The sequence below is a fragment of the Dendronephthya gigantea genome, unplaced genomic scaffold, assembly GCF_004324835.1.
Source record: "Dendronephthya gigantea isolate DGI-Jeju-01 unplaced genomic scaffold, DenGig_1.0 000355F, whole genome shotgun sequence".
Classification (NCBI taxonomy): Eukaryota; Metazoa; Cnidaria; class Anthozoa; order Malacalcyonacea; family Nephtheidae; genus Dendronephthya; species Dendronephthya gigantea.
The window spans coordinates 52,667-74,521 of record NW_021163365.1 but is presented as its reverse complement, the minus strand read 5'-3'; the positions used below and the strand labels follow the sequence as shown (position 1 = coordinate 74,521).

General features: G+C 36.9%; 2 long non-coding RNA genes across 3 annotated transcripts; both read left to right on the top strand.

Moving 5' to 3' along the window:
- Positions 1-8,023: 8,023 nt before the first annotated feature.
- Positions 8,024-9,365, top strand: LOC114542479. Of its 2 annotated transcripts, none has more exons than XR_003689652.1 (5): positions 8,024-8,056; positions 8,432-8,482; positions 8,555-8,648; positions 8,919-9,001; positions 9,342-9,365. It is a non-coding gene; the product is annotated as an uncharacterized LOC114542479 (long non-coding RNA). The 2 variants fall into 2 exon arrangements; XR_003689651.1 differs by having other exon boundaries at positions 9,322-9,358.
- Positions 9,366-18,994: 9,629 nt separating this feature from the next.
- LOC114542480 lies at positions 18,995-19,581 on the top strand. The gene is made up of 3 exons (XR_003689653.1): positions 18,995-19,036; positions 19,264-19,399; positions 19,549-19,581. It is a non-coding gene; the product is annotated as an uncharacterized LOC114542480 (long non-coding RNA).
- The last annotated feature ends 2,274 nt before the right edge of the window (positions 19,582-21,855 follow it).

Below are 21,855 nucleotides of genomic sequence, written 5' to 3'. Positions count from 1 at the left end.
ATAATGAAAAACTGTTATCGTAGGATTCGAACCATCGATTTAACACTTGGGAGACCATTGTTTTCGCCACTAGACCACAAGGTCTTCTGCTGAACAGTTATGGTTATTTAATTTACTTTATCCTTTTCAGGAAGTTCATAATGAAAACGGTTATGGTAGGATTTGAACCATCGATTTAACACTTGGGAGACCATCGTCTTCGCCACTAGACCACAAGGTCTTGTGCTGGATGGCTATAGTTATTTAGTTTACTTTACCCTTTCCACGAAGTTCATAATGAAAAACGGTTATGGTAGGATTCGAACCATCGATTTACCACTTATGAGACCATTGTCCTCGCCACTAGACGCAAGATCTTGTGCTGAATGGCCATGGTTATTTAATCTACTTTATTCTTTTCACGAAGTTCATAATGAAAAAGGTCATGGCACGATTCGAACCATCGATTTAACACTTGGGAGACCATCGTCTTCGCCACTAGACCACCAGATCTTGTGCTGGATGACCCTGGTTATTTAGTCTACTTTATCCTTTCACGAAGTTCATAATAAAAAATAGTTTTGGCGGGATTCGAAACATCGATTTAACACTTGGGAGAAAATTGTCTTTGCCACAAGACCACAAGTTCTTCGGGTGAACGGCTATGTTTATTTGATCTATTTTACCGTTCTTACGAAGTTCATAATGAAAAACGGTTATGGTAGGATTCGAACCATCGATTTACCACTTATGAGACCATTGTCCTCGCCACTAGACGCAAGATCTTGTGCTGGATGGCCATGGTTATTTAGTTTACTTTATCCTTTTACGAAGTTCATAATGAAAACGGTTATGGTAGGATTCGAACCATCGATTTAACACTTGGGAGACCATCGTCTTCGCCACTAGACCGCAAGGTCTTGCGCTGGATGACCCTGGTTATTTAGTCTACTTTATCCTTTCACGAAGTTCATAATAAAAAATAATTTGGCGGATTCGAAACATCGATTTAACACTTGGGAGAAAATTGTCTTTGCCACAAGACCACAAGTTTTCGGGTGAACGGCTATGTTTATTTGATCTATTTTACCGTTCTTACGAAGTTCATAATGAAAAACGGTTATGGTAGGATTCGAACATATCGATTTACACTTGGGAGAATCGTCTTCACCACTAGCCACAAGGTCTTGTGCTGCACGGTTATGGTTATTTAATTTACTTTATCCTTTTCACGAAGTTCATAATGAAAAACGGTTATGGTAGGATTCGAACCATCGATTTAACACTTCGGAGACCATTGTTTTCGCCACTAGACCACAAGGTCTTGTGCTGAACGGTTATGGTTATTTAATTTACTTTATCCTTTTCACGAAGTTCATAATGAAAAACGGTTATGGTAGGATTCGAACCATCGATTTACACTTGGGAGACCATCGACTACAAGGTCTTGTGCTGATGGCCATGGTTATTTAGTTTACTTTATCCTTTTACGAAGTTCATAATAAAAAAGTTTTGGCAGGATTCGAACATCGATTTAACACTTGGGAGACATTGTCTTCGCCACTAGACGCAAGGTCTTGTGCTGATGACCTGGTTATTTAGTCTACTTTATCCTTTTCACGAAGTTCATAATAAAAAAGTTTGGCAGGATTCGAACCATCGATTTAACACTTGGGAGAAATTGTCTTGCCACTAGACCACAAGTCTTGGTGAACGGCTATGTTTATTTATCTACTTTATTTTTCACGAAGTTCATAATGAAAAACGGTTATGGTAGGATTCGAACCATCGATTTAACACTTGGGAGACCATCTCTCGCCACTAGACAGCAAGATCTTGTGCTGACGGTATGATTTATTTATTTATCCTTTTCACGAAGTTCATAATGAAAACGGTTAGTAGGATTCGAACCATCGATTTAACACTTGGGAGACCATGTCTTCGCCACTAGACCGCAAGGTCTTGTGCTGGATGACCATGGTTATTTAGTTTACTTTATCCTTTCACGAAGTTCATAATAAAAAAAAGTTATGGTCGGATTCGAACCATCGATTTACCACTTGAGACCATTGTCCTCGCCACTAGACGCAAGATCTTGTGCTGGATGGCCATGGTTATTTAGTTTACTTTATCCTTTTACGAAGTTCATTATGGTAGGATTCGAACCATCGATTTAACACTTGGGAGACCATCGTCTTCGCCACTAGACCGCAAGGTCTTGTGCTGGATGACCCTGGTTATTTAGTCTACTTTATCCTTTCACGAAGTTCATAATAAAAAATAATTTTGGCGGGATTCGAAACATCGATTTAACACTTGGGAGAAAATTGTCTTTGCCACAAGACCACAAGTTCTTCGGGTGAACGGCTATGTTTATTTGATCTTTTTACCGTTTTACGAAGTTCATAATGAAAAACGGTTATGGTAGGATTCGAACAATCGATTTAACACTTGGGAGAAAATCGTCTTCGCCACTAGGCCACAAGTCGTCTTGTGCTGCACGGTTATGGTTATTTAATTTACTTTATCCTTTTCACGAAGTTCATAATGAAAAACGGTTATGGTAGGATTCGTCCCATCGATTTAACACTTGGGAGACCATCGTCTTCGCCACTAGACCGTAAGGTCTTGTGCTGGATGACCCTGGTTATTTAGTCTGCTTTATCCTTTCACGAAGTTCATAATAAAAAATAGTTTTGGCAGGATTCGAAACATCGATTTAACATGCACTTGGGAGAAAATTGTCTTAGCCACCAGACCACAAGTTCTTTGCGTGAACGGCTATGTTTATTTGATCTACTTTATCGCTTTCACGAAATTCATAATGAAAAAAGGTTATGGTAGGATTCGAACCATCGATTTAACAGTTGGGAGACCATCGCCTTCGCCACTAGACCAAAAGGTCTTGTGCTGGATGGCTATGGTTATTTAGTTTACTTTACCCTTTGTACGAAGTTCATAATGAAAAACGGTTGTGGTAGGATTCGAACCATCGATTTACCACTTCTGAGACCATTGTCCTCGCCACTAGACTGCAAGATCTTGTGCTGGATGGCCATGGTTATTTAGTTTACTTTATCCTTTTACGAAGTTCACAATAAAAAATAGTTTTGGCAGGATTCCAAACATCGATTTAAAACTTTGGAGAAAATTGTCTTGGCCACTAGACCACAAGTTCTTCGGGGAACGGCTATGTTTATTTGATCTACTTTATCGTTTTCACGAAGATCATAATGAAAAAACGGTTATGGTAGGATTCGAACCATCGATTTAACACATGGGAGACCATCGTCTTCGCCACTAGACCAAAAGGTCTTGTGCTGGATGCCCATGGTTATTTAGTTTACTTCATTCTTTTCATGAAGTTCATAATGAAAAATGGTTTTGGCAGGATTCGAAACATCGATTTACTACTTAGGAGACAGTTGTCTTAGCCACTAGTCTGCAAGGTCTTGTGCTGAACGGCCATGGTTATTTAGTTTACTTTATTCTTTTCACGAAGTTCATAATGAAAAAAGGTCATGGCAGGATTCGAACCATCGATTTAACACTTGGGAGACAATTGCATTAGCCACTAGACTACAAGATCTTATGGGAATGGCCATGGTTATTTAATTACTGTATTTCTTTTGACGAAGTTTATAATGAAAATCGGTTATGGTAGGATTCGAACCATCGATTTACCGCATGGGAGACAATTGTCTTCTCCAATCGACTACAAGTACTTGTGCTGAACGGCCATGTTCATTTAATTTACTTTATCCTTTTCACAGATTTATAATGAAACACGGTTATGGTAGGATTCGAGCAATCGATTTGCCACTTGGGAGACCATTTCAGTTTGACAACCTTCAATCCAGCTGTTTTTGTAGCATTCTAGTAAAATTTTGTATGTTCCTTCACAGGCAGCTAGTGATCTAGAATAAAAATAACCAATGATTCAATATTTTGTCCACCACCACCCAAGGTGTGTGTACATAGCTTTTACTAGTAAACAACTCTAATATGTCTTTCCCTGAACAAGTAAAGTTGTCGGGTTTAAATAGAAATAAACACACTTACAATGATTTCACAACTTCTTCTTCTTCTCGTTCCCGTTTGCTTCTATCCGATTCGTTAAACAAGTTTTTAAAGAAATTCTCTAAAGCTGATAACGTGATGTTATCATTGAATCACCATCTTTTGGTGTATGGAAATGAATATTGTGTTTTCGTACTGCTTAATTCACGACCAATATGTCGGTTGGCGGCAGCTCTATATATTTTTTATGGATATTTATTTCATCTAACGAGTTTCGTACATCTCGACCAATTAATATGGCATTTAAGAGTACTAATTGCACGGATTTGGATGGATTGGCTGCGGATGGCATAACCTTGAGTATTTGTGGAGATATTGCTTTTCGATGTCGGGTCAACATACAACGAGTTGGTTTTGAATCTAAATACAAAGTCTCATTTGCGATTGCTAAAGAAACGAAACATGGATTTGTTAGTCTAGTCCTGTGTACGAAGCCTTCAAGCAGGATCTAACAATGTGTGTGGATGTTTCGCCTAATCCTGGTCCTCAATCTTTTGATAATAATCAGTCGCATGAGATGTCTCAACATCGAAAGCAGTTACGTTTGATGAACACGTTTCGACCCGCTAATAATCCTGAGGAGCTTAGTTCAATGCTTGGGCAGTTGAATCTACAGAAAGGTTGGTTGTTCCATGTGACCTATAGGAATATTTGCTATAATACCTACTTCGCAAACACCACCGCCACACTATACAATCACTATCATCCTGCAAATCATCAGGAAGCTATCCCTGTTAGAATCACGGACCGTGTCCCAAAGCCTGTAAATATATATGGCAGAAATATATTAAGAGAATCAATCTCATCAATATTCCTTTATCAGGCATTGCCAACACTCCTGATACAGCTGTTACTCAGCTTTGTTCTTTTGGTCTTCTCAACTGACGGTCTATTCGGAACAAAGCGAATTTAGTCAAAGACTATGTGGTTGAGAATGAATTTGATATATTTGCGATTACAGAAACCTGGCTTCACCCTGACAAATTTGATCATATATCTTTTGGGAATTTCACCCCGAAGGGCTACTCCTTTAACAATATCTCGAGACAACAAGGTAGAGGGGGAGGCATTGGTATACTATACAACAACACTTTAAAAGTCAAGCTGGACTCGGCGAAAATGTTCTCACATATTAAGTCTTTCGAAGTGATGGTATGCAAATCAATGTGTCATCTCAAATTCTAAATATAATCGTATTATATCGACCTCCATGTAGACGATAAATCGGAATTAACAACAAAAAAAATTCTTAATCTTGTTGATTCTTTTAATCTGGAACAACGTGTACAACAACCAACACACTTTGCTGGTCACACGTTAGACCTTATCTTGTCTCGCCATGAGGAAAATATTGTTCAATCTATTGACGTTCATGATCCATCTATATCTGACCATTACACGGTTACATATGAACTCAATTTTAAAAAACCATTGTTTCAGAGAAGGGTCGTGGAGTCACGTAAAATTAAAGCAATCAATATGGACTCGTTCCTTAATGAAATTAGGCTATCTCCGATTAACACTGGGAACACGGCTGATATAAGTGCGAAAGTCAACCAATACAACTCGGAGCTGCCCAAAATTCTGGATCATCATGCACCACTTTTTTCCAGAGAGATAATTATTCGTCCAGCTGCACCTTGGTACACTGAACAAATTAAAAACGAAAAACGTATCAGAAGGAAACTCGAGCGGGTATGGCGTAAGTCAAGACAATCCTGTGATCGTCTAAAATACAGTTAGCAATGTCGCCGTGTCAGTGAGCTATTATAAGAAAGTCGTACTCGTTATTATTCTGAAATTGTTAGAGATAATGGGAGTGACCAAAAGAAATTATTTAAAACCGTTGGAAAGTTACTACATTATACCCCTTATTCTCAATATCCTGTGTGCCAATCTGATGAGAATCTAGCTAACAATTTTATGACTTTCTTTGAGGACAAAATTAATAAAATATAGGAAGATCTAACGGAATCCACTTAGCTAAATAAAATGTCGTTGTTTGCAGCTAAATGAAATGTCGTTGTTTGCAGTAATCCTCAGTTATTCTCCTGGTTTCTCATCGTTCCCAGTCTCTTCATCCTTACTGCGAAAACTGGTTTGAAAATATTAAAGATTTGGTGGAGAAATACTTCAAGTGTGTGGTCTTCTTTTTTCTTTATATTTTGTTATGTAAAATGTAATATTTTGGTATGTTGATTTTTGTTTAAGTTCGTGATGTATTTCTATGTAGCCTCAGTCTTATCCTAATGGGAATTTTTTTTAGATGTGAAGAGAGGACGGCCAAACGAATTAAAGCTCTAAATGTGCTTTGTAACATATTAGGAACGTTATCTCCACTATATGAGGTATAAATTTTAGTACTTTGAATAAATTTTAGTCCATTTTTCTAGACATTAGCGATATTATGAATCTTTTTCTAGTTTTATAACTCCTTGTTTTTTACAGGAAGAAATACTTGAGAATTCAGTGTTGCCACATTTAGACCACATTGTCAAAGATCGGGATATTTCTGTGCGGATCCGAACTGTCCAGCTTCTGGTCCATGTTATTGAATCCTCTGATTCACCGAAAGTTTGCGATGTTTTGCATATAATCGAGAAGGTACTCAATACAATCATTTTCAGACGGTTTCATTTCTCCACTCCAATTTCCCTCTTCATTCGTGATGAGCTGATACTGTACTTCAATAGAAAACTCTTTCTTATCAGTAAAAGCTTCCTGACCTGAACCTAACTATATATCCGCAAATTGGATCGTTTTACACGGGGGTCGTGAATGCAAACGCATAAGTGAAGTAAAAGGATATATATTTCATTTATCAATTCCAGATTGCCACTGTCCAGTTGATCCTCTCAAGCGATACGTTAAGCCGTCATGTAAAGAACATGTAAGGTAATTATAGAGACTGCAAGGTATATGTAGGAACATCTAGAGACATAAAATTACATCTAATCACTGTAATTTGTCTTTGTTGCTGCAGCCTCAGGATGAAACAGCGTAGAAAGACATCAAGGAGGCTGTATTAGGATTAGTACGCTTGTTCAAGGTAATGAAGGACATGCAGAGATTGTCCACACATATTCGTTCATTGTGATGAAGTTATTTTCGTGAACAAAAATAAGTGTAATTTAATGCCACACTTGCTTCTCTTTCAGTAATTTCATTCTATTTTTGCAGATGAAATTGTTTGGTAAACCTCAAGAACGAGCCGAACGAATATTCAATATATTAGTGTACCACATAAAAACTCATTATTACAATGGCTATCGGACGTATAGTGCATCGGAAATACGGCTTTCGGTAAGGCAAATTCAATTTTATTTCTCGCGATTTTTCTATGATGTCTCACATTGTGTTTTCTTAAAGATTCTTCAATGTTTCCTCAGTCTGCGAGCTGACAACGTCTAGGCCTTGTGCAAGACAAAAGTAGAAAAGTTTAATTCACTTCGTATTTTGTTTGTTCTGAAAGAAAAGGTTGGTTAATGACGATAGTGCCACGTATGTCAGGTATTCTGCTTCTAAAATCCTTTTCTTGTTTGCGTAATACATTCTCATTTTTGTTTTAGTTCTGCAGAAGATAAGACAAACGGGATTGTTTCACTGCCTTACAGCGAGGCGATGAATGTTATTCTTGTGTGCTTACAACAGGTAAACTTTTCTATCATAATATATCATCTGGCATTAAGTTTCGATTGAAGTTCAACTTTCTTCATTTTCTAGGAATTGGAATGGGAGGTGTTGGATGTTGTTCTGAGGAACTTTCCAGAGGCACTCCAAGATAAAAACTTGATACTTTCTGGAAAGCAATATTTACGTTCAATATCTACAGTCTTCTCTAAAATTAAAAGGGAAGTGAAGTTGTGTACTTTCACACCAAAATCATGAACTAAAAATTTTACTTTGCATTCAGGTTTCAAATTACGATTTTCTTCCTGGATTATTTCGTGTTCCTAATGATATGCGCCGACCTCATTTGTACGCTAGAATTTTTCCAGTACGGTTCTTATCAATCAGTTTTTTGCATATATCATAATATCTTACCATAAATATACCAAAACCATACCATACCATAACCATACCATATCATATCATATAATCATATCATATAATCATATCATATAATCATATCATATAATCATATCATATAATCATATAATACCATAACTAACCATAACTAAATCATACCATACGATAACCATATCTTACCATAATAATATCACACAATACCATACCATAACGAAATCATACCATACCATAACCATGCATATCATACCATAATTATATCACACCATACCATAACCAATTTATACCATAATTATATCATACCATACTAATGATTTAATTGGATATTTTATTGTAACACGTGCAGGTAATAACGGAGCTGTTTACGTACCACATTTTTATTGGTCAAGATGAACAGGTAAGAATCTGCGGGACTTTATTTTCAGCGGTTGTCTGTTCTTGCTTAAACGTTGTTGTATATGTCGTCTAGTGTTGTCTAATGCGTACTTGGTTGCTCATTTCGCGACGTTAAGCGTATCTTGTCTCACTATATGTATGTTAGAAATGCCTTCAGTTATGGCAAGGTATGGCTACTTAAAATAGTCTGGAATTTGAGACGTTTTTTATGTCCATTAGCACTTTGTAAGAATGAAGTTGATTTAAGTAGTTGCAGCGTTTTAGAAGTTTATTTCTTTGGAGATATTTGAAATCGTGCCTTGATAATGTGCTCAGTGAATTTACAGAAACGTTTTTCAATAAACTCCAGCCTAAACGTAACGTCTCTTGTGATGCGAGATACTCCTTCACAAATATATGATTTTTTAAGTAATAATTACTAAATTTTCTGTCCTTAGACTGCTCCCACAATATCTGGAAAAGTTTACTAAACTTTCGCTAACGACTCAAGTTGCCATACCACTGCTAGAATTTCCCTCTGGTATGTTTCTTGAAGTTACGTAAATAATGAAATCTGTTACAAAATATCAATGTACCCCCTAAAGAGAGCTAGGTTGTGTAAACACACAATCGTATTCGGCGAAAAGTTGGTAGCATTCTTTTAAATCGTTTAAATCGCATTGTAACAGATTTGTGCTTTTACAAAAACTTCACAGCGATCCAGTTGAAACAAGTCTTTGGAATATGTTTGCCTTACACAGAATCATCGAAGTTGGCTCAACGCGATAACATCTGAAACTTTTTATTATTGGTTTTGTCAAAATGATTAAAATATAAACGAACTGATATGTTTCACCTTAGATACTCTCAATACACTGTAGCTCTTGCTGATAATGTCATTCCATCCTGGTTTGTCAACTGTCCGCTATTGTTAAGAAAACAATTCGTGCCATTTATTACGAAAGTAAGTCCACAAGTCATTCTATTGCCACGGGGATTGCTTGCTGAATTTTCAATAGATATATTTGCAAGAGTGACCAAGTTTTAATATTCTTCTAGTGAAAGCTCTTAGGAAAGTATTTGTCATTTCCAGGCTTCCTCAACTGATAGCAAAACTCGTGCAGATGATTCTAGCCAGGTGCCAAACACAAAATTCGTTACCAAAGCATCTGACCTTCTTACCCGCGATTTAAAGGCCACTGGTACCGTATGCTCAGTACAGAAATCTTGTGACTCAAACATCTTGTGACGACCAGCGGTGGGAAAGACTGAGATTTATGAAAGTTTAATTCCAAAACAACTCTTTGGTAAGCCCATTTATTTTCTCAGTCAAATTGTGCTCTGAATGTTTTCGCCAACAACTTGTCAACGATGGGTCAAACCTGTTCAATGTTTCGGTTGGGCATTCCGTTGGCGGAATGTCAAATTGATATTGTTGTATTTCAGATGATTTATCGGCCGAACTCATTAAAGAAGGAGCCAGAAAACGCCTTGAAACTACAACAGAACTTCTTAGCAAGAGCACAGACAGCGTACATTGATTGTAGATCTTGTCAAAGATCGCCTCGCATCGTGTAGAGAAGATGAGAAAACTAATATTGAAGATACCCGGGATGATGTTGAAATGAAGAAAACCGAACTCAAGGAGTCAGGTTTGTAATGTTAAAACAGATCGGCCATTGTTCGCGCATTTACGAAATGAACAAATTATCTGCCTGCATTTTAGACAGCGCAGAACAAAAGATGCTGCTTACAGAACACGGCAGATCTTCACCCTCGTCGATTTTATTACAAGATTCCGGTCAAAAGTTGAATCTTGGTTCGGCATTTGTTCAACGAACTCGATATTTGAGTCGTAGTCCGAGATATGGACCAAGCGCTTTTATGGTAAGAATTTCTCTTCAAACTCGCTTTGCATGAAATTTATTTCGTGCAAGAACATTCACTATCCATCCCTTACATTGCTACTAACATGACTGGCAGGGGAAGCAGAAAAGAAAGAGATCTTTGATTTAGACTAGCTTTTTCATTTTACAATCGTTTCAGATTGATGTCGTACCAGGTTCCAAAGACACTGTTTTACACAAGGAAGAAACTGAAGGCAAGCGAAATTACCTTTGCAATATGGAGGAAATATATATTATAATATGACTATATTTACCAATTTTTCTTTCACAGGGAACAGTCAAGGCTTATTAACTCGTGAAGAGTTTCAAAAGGTAGCAATTTTAAGATCACGAATCATCATCGTGCATTAATCTCAACATCTGTTTAATTTTAGCCTGTTCCTGGTAAGTCCCTTCTGGATACAAGTCCTTTGAAAACTTTTTTGAGTTAAACCGGTAATCTCAATTTTGCCCTTCGAATTACGTAATTTAATCCTTGTGGTTGAAGGTGAGGACTTGCAACGTTACTTATTTATTACAGGGTGACGATAGCGTGGGGAATTCAGGGGTCGGTAGACTTAGGGAAAGACACTCGTAATATAATAGATTTTACAAAATATATCCTTAGGTTTTCCTATGAGTTACAATAAAACCTTTACAATTGTTCATTGATGAGCTCAGAATGTTTCGTTATCACGTGGCCTATGCACGACTCTTAATGGTTACTGTTAATCTGTTGTAACCACCTGCTGTACTGGTACGATGATTATCACATTTTGTTTGAGCTTTACATACCCGGGGAAAACACTCAGCCACGTCGAGGTTATTAGCTAATTCCAACAGCTTGTCGTAGTATTCATTGTGGAATAAATCTACAGAGGCACGTAGTTTTGCCATTTCATCCTTTAAAAGATTAATCTGTTTTATTGATTCCGCAATATCGATTTTTTTTTCTTCTTTAATTGGACCGTCAATGACAAAGTATGATCCAGAACATGTTGGGTGATAATGAGAGCAGCCATAAATTCAAATTTCTCCACGTTGCGAAAATGAGACTGTGCGTCACTAGCTAATCTAGGAAATGGCCCTTCCTGCGATCCTGTAAACTGCATAAAATTGAGTGTTTCGTAGATAACTTTGAATGCATCCAAACAACCATCGCGGGATCTTATTCGTTCTACCCATCGTGTCGTGGAAGGCTTTGCGAGCTTGTTACGGGTTAAACCAAACTCTTTCATCTTTTTACTTAGATACTGTGAGCGGATAGGGAAACTGATAAAAAAGCTGGCGATATTTTGTGCCTGACTCAACATATTTTTCACTGGAAGAATTGAACACGCTTTGGCAACAATAAGGTTTAAACGATGACTGGAGTAATGAACATGCAACGCCTTCGGGTTTTTCTCTAATATTCTCCCAGAAATACCTTTTACCTGGCTGGATTTAGCACTAGCACCGTCATATCCCTGGCCTCGACAATTTTGAAAGGAAGCCCGACATCTTGAAGTGTACTTTGACTAATGAACGGAATCAAATCCAAAGGCGAAACAGTTCGGTTTACAAATGAAAATGTTCTTGAATCATGTAAAACTTCAAATTTATTCAAGGTATGTTATATAATTAATAATGCATAATATATTTTCGAAATATTATAAATTTGAGCTTAAAATCAGTGTCTACCGTCTACTTTTTTGCGTATTATAAAAGTAGCAAGCAAATTCAAATGACCATAAACCCGGCATTATTTTAGAAATTCGAAATTTTGACAGGATATAATTTTGTAGTTTTGATAGTTTATAAACCCCAACACCCACACAATTTTATGATACTTATCCCTATATTGATCATTAAACCCTATAGAATGTATTAAATTATCCAGAAAGTATAAGCTTGGAGTTATGATTAAAAAGTGCCTTGCACCAGGTGAACTATATTTATTCAAATCTATTTACTAATTATTGTATTTTACTAATTTTGTATTTACTAATTATTGTATTTACTAATTATTGTATTTTACTAATTTTGTATATACTCATGTGTATGTTATAATGATAATAATATAACAATAGAGTTGATGTTCGCGGTCATAAATGTGTTTTTGGCCCGACTACGAACTCATTTTAGCCCGAGCGTAGCGAGGGTTAACATGTGTTCCGCGAGGAGGGCCAAAAACACATTTATGCCCGCGATTATCAACTCTATTACTATAATATATAATAAACTATAAACTATTATTACTATAATATATGTTCAACATCGTCAGCCTTCATCCCCTTAGCTCAGTAAGTCATGCGACATTCCATGTCAGTTCCAGTAATTGTTCATCTCAGACCTTGCAAGAAAAAAAAACAAAACTCCAACACTCCAAACACTCCAAACACTCCAAACACCCAAACACTCAAACACTCCAAACACTCCAAACACTCCAAACACTCAACACTCCATGTCTTCTGACCTGGATTCAGTTTACCGCTTTTATCATCTTTTTATTTCACGTTTCCATTTTGAACATGTCCAATTGCAAAAAAGTATCCAGCCGACTTAAAATAGTTTTTTTTTTGCAGTTACTTTCCAGAATTTACCGTTTGGTTAAGACTTGTGTATTATAGTATATCATAGTTATAAAACTTCTTTTTCTGTCAGATATTTTCAATAATTAGCTATCGAGACATCCTCAGTTGTTCGGGCTGGAAACAACAAGCGGTCAGCTAAGAAATTACTCGTCCCCGACAGGTAGTTTAAAAAGCAGATTTTGTATGAAGCTATATAAAAGATTTGTTCTGAATGTTTGTATTTCACTCAATCTAGGGACATATGGCTGGTTAGCTACACGGGGTTAGAGGCAGTGGAAATGGAGATGTTTGTGTAAAAACGACCCCAACGAAGAGACGGTCTGTACGCTTTTTTCATAGATGATTGAGCGAAAATAATGGTCAAAATTTTCCTGATGAAAATCTCGCACTGCTATGATTGCCGTAAATACGAACCCTCATTTCATTCTCCTCCTGACATATGGGATCTTCTATAACACACAAACAATACACTTCTCGTCAGGTACCTATTAGTCAGTCCAATACATCACATACAGCAAAAGAGAATTGTTTTTTTAAGATGATATATTTTCCAAGGTTATCGTTGGGTCCATTGTATAACGTTGTTGACGAAGAAGTAGAAAGCAGTGATTTAAAATTCCTCACTGCGTCTCCAGGTGAAATATTTCTCTTTATTTCACTCTAAATTTTGAAATATCTCCAAAAGCTTATATTGTCTTATTACTGGCTCCTTGCAGGAAATTTAACCGAAGATGTTTAGAGATTAACTGCAAATATTTCCTACAGCGGTCTACTTCATGCAGTCACCCAAGACGTAAGTGACAATTTCTTATTTTGTACTTTTCTGCAGACAAATCCTGTGTAGAGAATAATTGCATTTTACTGAGTTTTTAATGTTCCGTCAAAATCTGGATTAAGCGTTTTCCACTCACGTGTTTTTCATACGCACGTTAGTTTTCTGCATATTTAGTATGCATTAGTTGAGCTTAGATTTACAACAATAATCGTTATAAAGGAAGCGAGAATATTAAATTGGCAGATTGAAGCTTATTAATCATAACCATGTACGTACGGACTCGAGTTTACTTGATAGTCGATAGCGTCGACAGCAAATGACATTGAAACGTTTGTAGAATATTCGAAGTCCTGACAGTATAAAAATCCCGTAGGTTATTTCAAGCAAATATTTGACTAGCGACGTCGAACAAGGCCAGTTAACCGCGTCGTGGATCGTAAACTGACCTCAATACAGAAAGTGGGACAAAAAGTCCCCACTTAGCCAAAATACAAAACATTTTGTTCTAGGCCTCTCAGTTCCCGCCCTTCGCGTATAAGGAACGTTAAGAGGCCTAGGGACTACGCTGCGGTAACTCTGGTTGCTGAGTGACTGGGTCCGAATCCATGAAATGGTAGATTTGAAATTTCTCGCCAGAAGTACGGCTGGAATATTAAGTCTTTTAAACTCCAATATATTTTCAAACGATTTTAAATATTTTGTAAGGACTTTTCCCGGAGAATAAAAGAAAGACTTATCATTAATGCCATCACAATGCTCATTGCTCACGAAGGTATATCTTTGCCAATAAATATATTTAGTGTTCAACCCTAAAATATACATATTCTGACTGCTATTACCTTCACAGGTGTTCATTATACATAAAATAGTTAAAATGTCTCGTCTATTTGCAGAGACCAAAACAAAATATCAGATAAAGATCTCGAAGCACTGTTTCACGCTTTGAGACATTAGGTTGGATCCAAAGCAGGTTTCACAACGCTCACTAGGTGAGAAAAGTTTATCTTTAAGCATAACACACGCTGTTTACTCAACCAGCTCACTTTCTCTAGACCGTGTTTCTGTTTTGTTTTTACAGCTTCTATGAGAAGGTTGGTGTGAAAACTGTGAAAGCTTTGAAGAGGAATAATGAAGCCGCGACTCACGCCGCTGTCGACATGCTGTGTGCTCTGATGCAGGTAAAGAGAAGGCTTTCCTTTAAGCGGCCAAAATGGTCAGACCGGTCATATTTAAATTTAAAATAGAGTATTTCGTTAAGAATATACAGTTGCGAAATTTCCGAGCTAGACAGATGCAAGTAACGATATACTTGAACGCAGAGTTCTTGAAACACTCTAAAATACCAGTAATCTGTCTGTACCGAGATCGACAATAGGACCGTCTGGCCGTTTTTTCCATATAAAGGAAAGCGCCAACACTTTAACGATGAATTTCCTGGTAATATGTTGCCAAATCTGTCACTGTCATTAGTGTTACCCCTTTAACTTGCAATCCACATAAACTCAGCCAACTTTGAAATCTGAATGTTAACAGGATCCAATCTTATCGAAACCAATTCTGTTTTTTTATATAGCCAACGCACGATAACTATGACATTCGACAAGAACAGATAAACAAAAGCTCTTTGTTATCCTCTGAAAAATTTCTAAGCAGTTTGTTGGAAATTCTCACGATAAATGTTGTAAGATGTGCGGTGTTGGTTGCCTATAATCTATGCTGAACCCTTGCATTTTATTTTTGCATCCCTCTTGTATGTATATAGCTTTGTTTTGGAAGAGAAATTCCCTTGCAAAACCCAGCAAGTGATTCGTAGCAACTGCCTTTCTAATTTGAACTACCTTTCTAACTAAACACAAGAAATAGATTAACCATGAAAACTTTTCTTCTATATTCGTTCTACTGGGGTTTTAGTTATAAGTGGATTGCTTGATTTTCTGACGTTTGCTCTGTGTCCTCCTTACAGGTTTGTTCTAGTTGCTTTGCAATATATTAAAATAATACGGAAGTGATGTTGGACATTCATGTTAAACTAATAGTAAGGTGTGATTGCTTCCAATATTTTGAATCAACTCATGTAGTCTGTTACAATAAATCGACTATTGCATATTCCTCTTAGTGAGACAACAGATGATGAACAGTTTGGGAAATTACTGGAGAAAGTTGCAGGTATGCTACAAAGAAATTTGAGGAGCTTTTCATTCAACTTGTCTTCTTGGTAGTTTATGGCTCTTTGACTGAGGTTGAGAGTTGATTAAATAGCCTTTCTCTCTTTACCTTTTTGGTGAAGTTTACCACGTCCACTAGCTTGACCCATGCATAGGAGCAACTCATGAAGTCTGTTATTTGTTTGTCTAGAAATGGGTCATTGCATTTATCGATTGTTCCAGGTAGGTTACGACAAAACTAAATAATAGTACCAATTTTACCATTTCTTCGCTTATGTATGTTTTACTATTGCCCCGCTAATGGTTCTTACCAATCGTGGTTTTGAATTCGTTCCTCAACAATTTCAGCATCCGTCGACAACAATTGTGAAAGGTGCTGGCATGATTCTGAAGGCGATAATCGAGGTACGTTTCATTCATTCATTCATCCATTGAGAATTTTCTGCCTTTGACGAACGTCATTTATAACGCTCTGCATTTTTTTAGCTGTGATGATGTACATATTAGTTCAGTTGATATTTAAGAGGTTTTAAAGGGTCTTAATTTTGTGAGGTATTATACACACTTCAAATCAAGCCAGGAACAGATGACGGAAAAATGAGTGAACTATAGATCCTCCGGCAGGAATGGAACCTACGCTTTTGCGATGCCGGTGCAATGCTCTTGTCACTGAGGACGTACAGTTGACTCATTTTTCCATCAACTGTTCCCTGCTTGAATTTGAAGTGCGTAATACCACTCGAAATTAAGACCCTGTAAAACCTCAAGAATATTCCTGCATCGTGTGAAGTGCCTAAAATCATCTGTTAATATTTAGTTAGAACTTCACTTTAGGAAGCTGATGAAGAAACCGCGGCAAAAATACAAGTTCTGGCGCTTGCCGAGGGCGCTCTACCAAAACGCTTACGCATGGCCATGTTTACGCAAAGCACTGATAGACGTTCGCTATTGAACAGGTGCGAATTAGTGTGATAAATTAACAAATTGTTGCAGAGGTATAGCCTCTATTCCATCCGCAGGACCTGAGTTGTATTTTAGCAACATTCTCAGATTCATCTTAAAACTTGTGATTTTATAATCCTCTATATACTAGCCATCTGTAAATAGTTCAATTGAGACTAACAAGCATACTCCATAAGTAATTTATAATCATTATTGTTGGCATAGCATCATCCAACAGCAATGGCATTACTTGCGAGAATAATGTTCGTATTAAAGTAGTTATAGTTTTTAATGTCTAAAATACAAGAAAGTTTAAATGCGAGATTTCCTGTTCATAATTTTTGGTTCATAAACAATTATGTAATAAATTTGAATACGATTTTCACAGCCTGCTGGTTTGCTCTATTACCTTGAAAGCCCTGACGAAGTAAGAAATCTTTGAAAACTTTCTTGCGAGGGCCATTATTTACATAAACCCATTGAGGTGATTCTGACTAACCAATCGTATTCATGACTAAGTGGTATCAACTGCTTTGGTAACTAAACTCCATCATTCATCCTTAAACTGTGCCAACTGCCCCACTGAGGAAATAATTAAATGGTAATTCATTCAGAAGTGTAAAACCTTTTTGTAAAGAAACAATTTTGTTGGAATGTTTTTATCTTTCCTTCAGCCACCAGAGACTGAAGAAGATCGTTTATCAATTCGTGACAATGTAAAGCTTGCAGAAGTACGTTTTAAATCAACAATCGTGTTCCAAAATTTCATAATGCATGCTTGCATGTACGTATAAGCCTGTTATTTCACGTGCTATACTTGTGTCTTAGAGCTCTGGAAAAACGAGGGGAACGTTGAGAAATCAACTTGAAGGATATCTCTCGCATTGGAGGAAAAAAATAGGATTCAAATCCAGGAAAGATGTGAGAATTTAAATCCAGTTTTTTTATTACAAGTAAGTGTTCATATTAAGAAAATGGGAAAATGTTCTATTCGTTTGAAAGATGAAAAAGCAATGATATTTAAGCGGATCTTTTTTACAGATTCAGTCAAGATCTCACAGCGTACAACCTGATTTGGAATTACAAGGTGAGTCTCGAAGTTAAGGTAAGTTTCCGTTGAAAATATAGGAAATGGAAATGTAATGGAGGATTTCCTGTCGCTATGAGTATAACAAGACAAATTCAATAGTCCTGACCTCTTTCTCTAAACTGTTCTCGTAAAAGAGTATGAAACAATTTCTTATGTTTCAATGTGACAGACGCGAGAGGAACTTCTGGGGCACTCGAATCTGATTTGCACGCATTTGCAATGGAAAAAGATCTGAGTGGAAACTACGTTGTCTTTTGGAATCACCTTTAGTTTGAAGTCCTGTATGAATGTTTAGCTGATGAACTGAAATAGGTTAGTGATAAGCCTAACTGCTCTAGCTTTTTAACAGTTCTTCATAAAGCGTCCCCCCTTATTCCTCGATAGGAATCAAACTCAGTAACGTATCTCTGCTATCAGGTGACTATTATTTGAGAGTCTTGTTGGAACAAAACGACGAGGAGACGCCGATAACAAATGTGTGAGTCCACGACATTTATCTATCAGGGTTTGCAAATATTCAAACTACTTTCCATGTGCTTTTCTGTCTGGCTTCCCCCTATTCTCTATATTGCTGCACAGTTCACGCAATGTTATTTGTCCTGCAGAATGTAGTAGAGAAGTATAGAATCATGGATGAAACCATTCAAGATTCGATCGACTTTCTATTTTGTTTTCAGGCTCGAGTTGTCTAACGATCTGTAACTGATTCCTATTGACAACTAAACCAACTATGAAAGCAATGTGCCTTCAGGTGAGGATGTCGTTTAGCGGGAATGTAGCCATGTGTAGCCTTCGAAGAATGAATTAAACAAATTGGAATATTTCATTCACAGGCGATGACTAAAGTTTATGGAAAATATCACGAAGAGTTTGGAGCTTTTAATGACACCAAGCTAAGGATCATCTGTTATTGATCCAGTGTTACTGCAGGAGCCTGAACTAAACTAACTTTATTCATACTGTTTCGTATTTTTAGCATTTACATGAAAATGGCATCACTAACAGGGATTGGAAGGTAAGCACGCCCTAATTTATTTATCACTACTGTCTTTATATCCTAAACTTTAACGACCATAATTTAACTTTTTCTTCTTTAGCTAGAAAATGTTTTATTGTGTTCCTCGTATGATGAAACGCTTATAAAGGTTTGTGTCGGTTGTGTATTGAACTTGTGTTTAAATTGCCCTTTAAATTGTCTTTGAAGAAACCATTCGATGTGACCATTGCCAGCAAATCCTGGAAGTCACTATAATCTCAATTCCGAGTTTTGTCCGTGATTTCGTTTTACGAAAGCAGAGCGCATTCTGCAAACGTTTTAGGTTCAGTTAATTCTCATTGTTACAGATTTCAATGATAACAATTAATTTTTTAGATCAGAATTCCTATATGGAAACACTCTGTGGTACACCAAGTTACCTCGCTACCAAAATGTTAATCCCGTAGCCTGAAGAACGATCCTACAAGAAATCGTGTGACTGCTGGAGCCTGGGAGTTATACTATATGTTTGGTATGCTATATACTTCAGTTTACTCAAATTCACGTAGTGAACACGATTTGTAATGAAGCTGTAGGTAGCTTAACCTCATTTCAAAATTGGAGTACGTCAATGAAAAGTTAACGTCTTTTAGACTTTCCGGATCTTCTTTATTTTCAAAGCAGGCAAATAACCCATTGGAGAAACAAGTCAAAAAAGGGTCGTATAAATTTCCGAACAACATCTGGAAGAATGTTTGCAGTGAAGCTAAGGATCTTATAACAAAACTGCTTACTGTTGGTCACAGAAAATGCATCACGGTTTCAGAAGCTCTGGAACATCCTTGGATGAAGGTGATGATGAAATTACTAACCGCCTTATAACACCCCGCATCTAAGATTTTTCAAAATCGGCTGACCTTTTTCGTCTGAAGTCCCAGCTTTTCGAATTGTTAGAATTAGTTTGGTTGAAGTTTAGAACTGATACAGCTATCCAGCATAAATAAAGTCAGTTTAGTTCAGGTTTCCTCCTGTAGTAACACTGGATCAACACGGGATGACCCCTACTGGACCTCCATGAAGGACAATTTAGAACTGATAGAACTATACGGTATAAATAAAATTAGTTCAGTTAGGAGAGAAAGCTTTTAAAAGTGTTAGATTGATCCACGATTTAACAAGTTTTTTTTGTCTTTTGTAGGATAAAGAAATGATAGAAAAAGCAGAAAAAATGATAAAACCGACCGTGGATGGAAGATCAATGTCTCCGCCCTTATAAAAGGTATGTTGAAAACTACGATACTTGTCCCGTTCTTCCGTCCAATGACCCTTATTTTCAACTCGCAATTGCAATGAAACATTACATGTTTGCAAGTTACATCGAAATTTAACCAGCTTTCCGAAACAATCTCAAGGCGCTGTTACACTACGCAACTTTCCTTGCAAATTGCAAAACCATTCTACTCCTGAGGCATCTAAAGTTGTCAAATACGAACATCTATTACGATCTGGTAACGTTTCCTTAGTATTTCAAACACTCTTTACAAATTAACATCCTTCGGAATTATAATTGCATTTCAAGTTGTAAGGAAAATTGCATATTGTATAGTAGCGCCTTCAGTAAAGTTGAAAACTCACTGTGCAATGAAACATTGCATGTCGGCAAGTTAAAAGGCAGAAAATAACTGTCACCGTACATGGTGAAGACTGGCCGACGGTCACGTTCGGCAGGCGAGGCTCTGCGAGCAAATAAAATACTCAGTGGCGAAGCCAGCACGACAGTTTAGCAGCATGACTGAAAATGCTTCATGTAAGATCACATCACTAGTTATTCCGATAAATAAAAGAACAGGGGCCGGTTGTTCGAAAGTGACACGAACATTAAAATAGTGTTTCTAACTTTGCTATGGGACCGAAAGGCAAAGCGTTGCAAGGTCAAGGAATAAAATTGCAATGTGTTTAATTAATAAAATCACTATGATGTGAAGTGCAAAGTTCGAGCAAATCACTTGTTCAAGTCTTTTCCATTCAGTAACTATACTCGAGAACTCGTAATGATTATGAATTCAATGTTGTAAATGCTTAGCAACAGCTGACGTTGTGGTACGAAATTTCAGAATAATCCTGTTTTCTTCTGGTTAATTTTAACTTATCTATTGGATAGCTATCCACTTCACTATCCACGCTTCCTGCAACGCGTTTTTATCCAATGGATAACTATCCAGATTTATCCGTTGGATAGGACTTATCCGTTGGATAAGTTATCCATCTTTCGAACAACCGGCCCCAGTTCCATACCTATACTTTTGTACGTGTGAAACTTTTCGCTTGATTTTCTTTTAATTGTGAGAATCCGACCGTGCAGCAAACATTGAAATAAAGCGATAACACTAAACTTGATTGTGATAGCCCTGAGTATATACCGCTATAATAGCTTTGTTCCTCATAATGATATGCTGGATTCCTCGTCCAGGTATAACTTCTAAAACACGCCTTATTTTTACTTGTATTCCAATGCACCTAAGTTAGTAAAAAACCTGACAAACCCGCTGGTAGGGTGTAAAGAATTTATTTCTAAATCAAAAACTCGCTCTTACATAAGCCACTTATTGAAAAATTTTCGCTATATATTTAGTCAGATGGATCTCTCAGTCATTTCTCATTCCTTAGTGAACAAATAGTATTTCAGTGAATTGCTAGAACATACCTGAAAAACAGCTATAAACTTCAATTCTCAAAGATATGTTGCATACCATGTCTTTGGATGAATGCGGATGTAAAGCGCGGTTACAGTTGGTGATAGGACATTTTCCACCAGCGAGTCTCTAATGAAATGAATAATTTGTTAAACAATTAATCTTAATCACACATTAAAAGTTATATATGACCGCATGGAAATGATGTGATGCATATAACGTGACAGGGTAATCTGTAGAAGCCTTGCTTATTAATCCAGCTAACCCTGACTAGTCCATTTATTTTGTAATGATC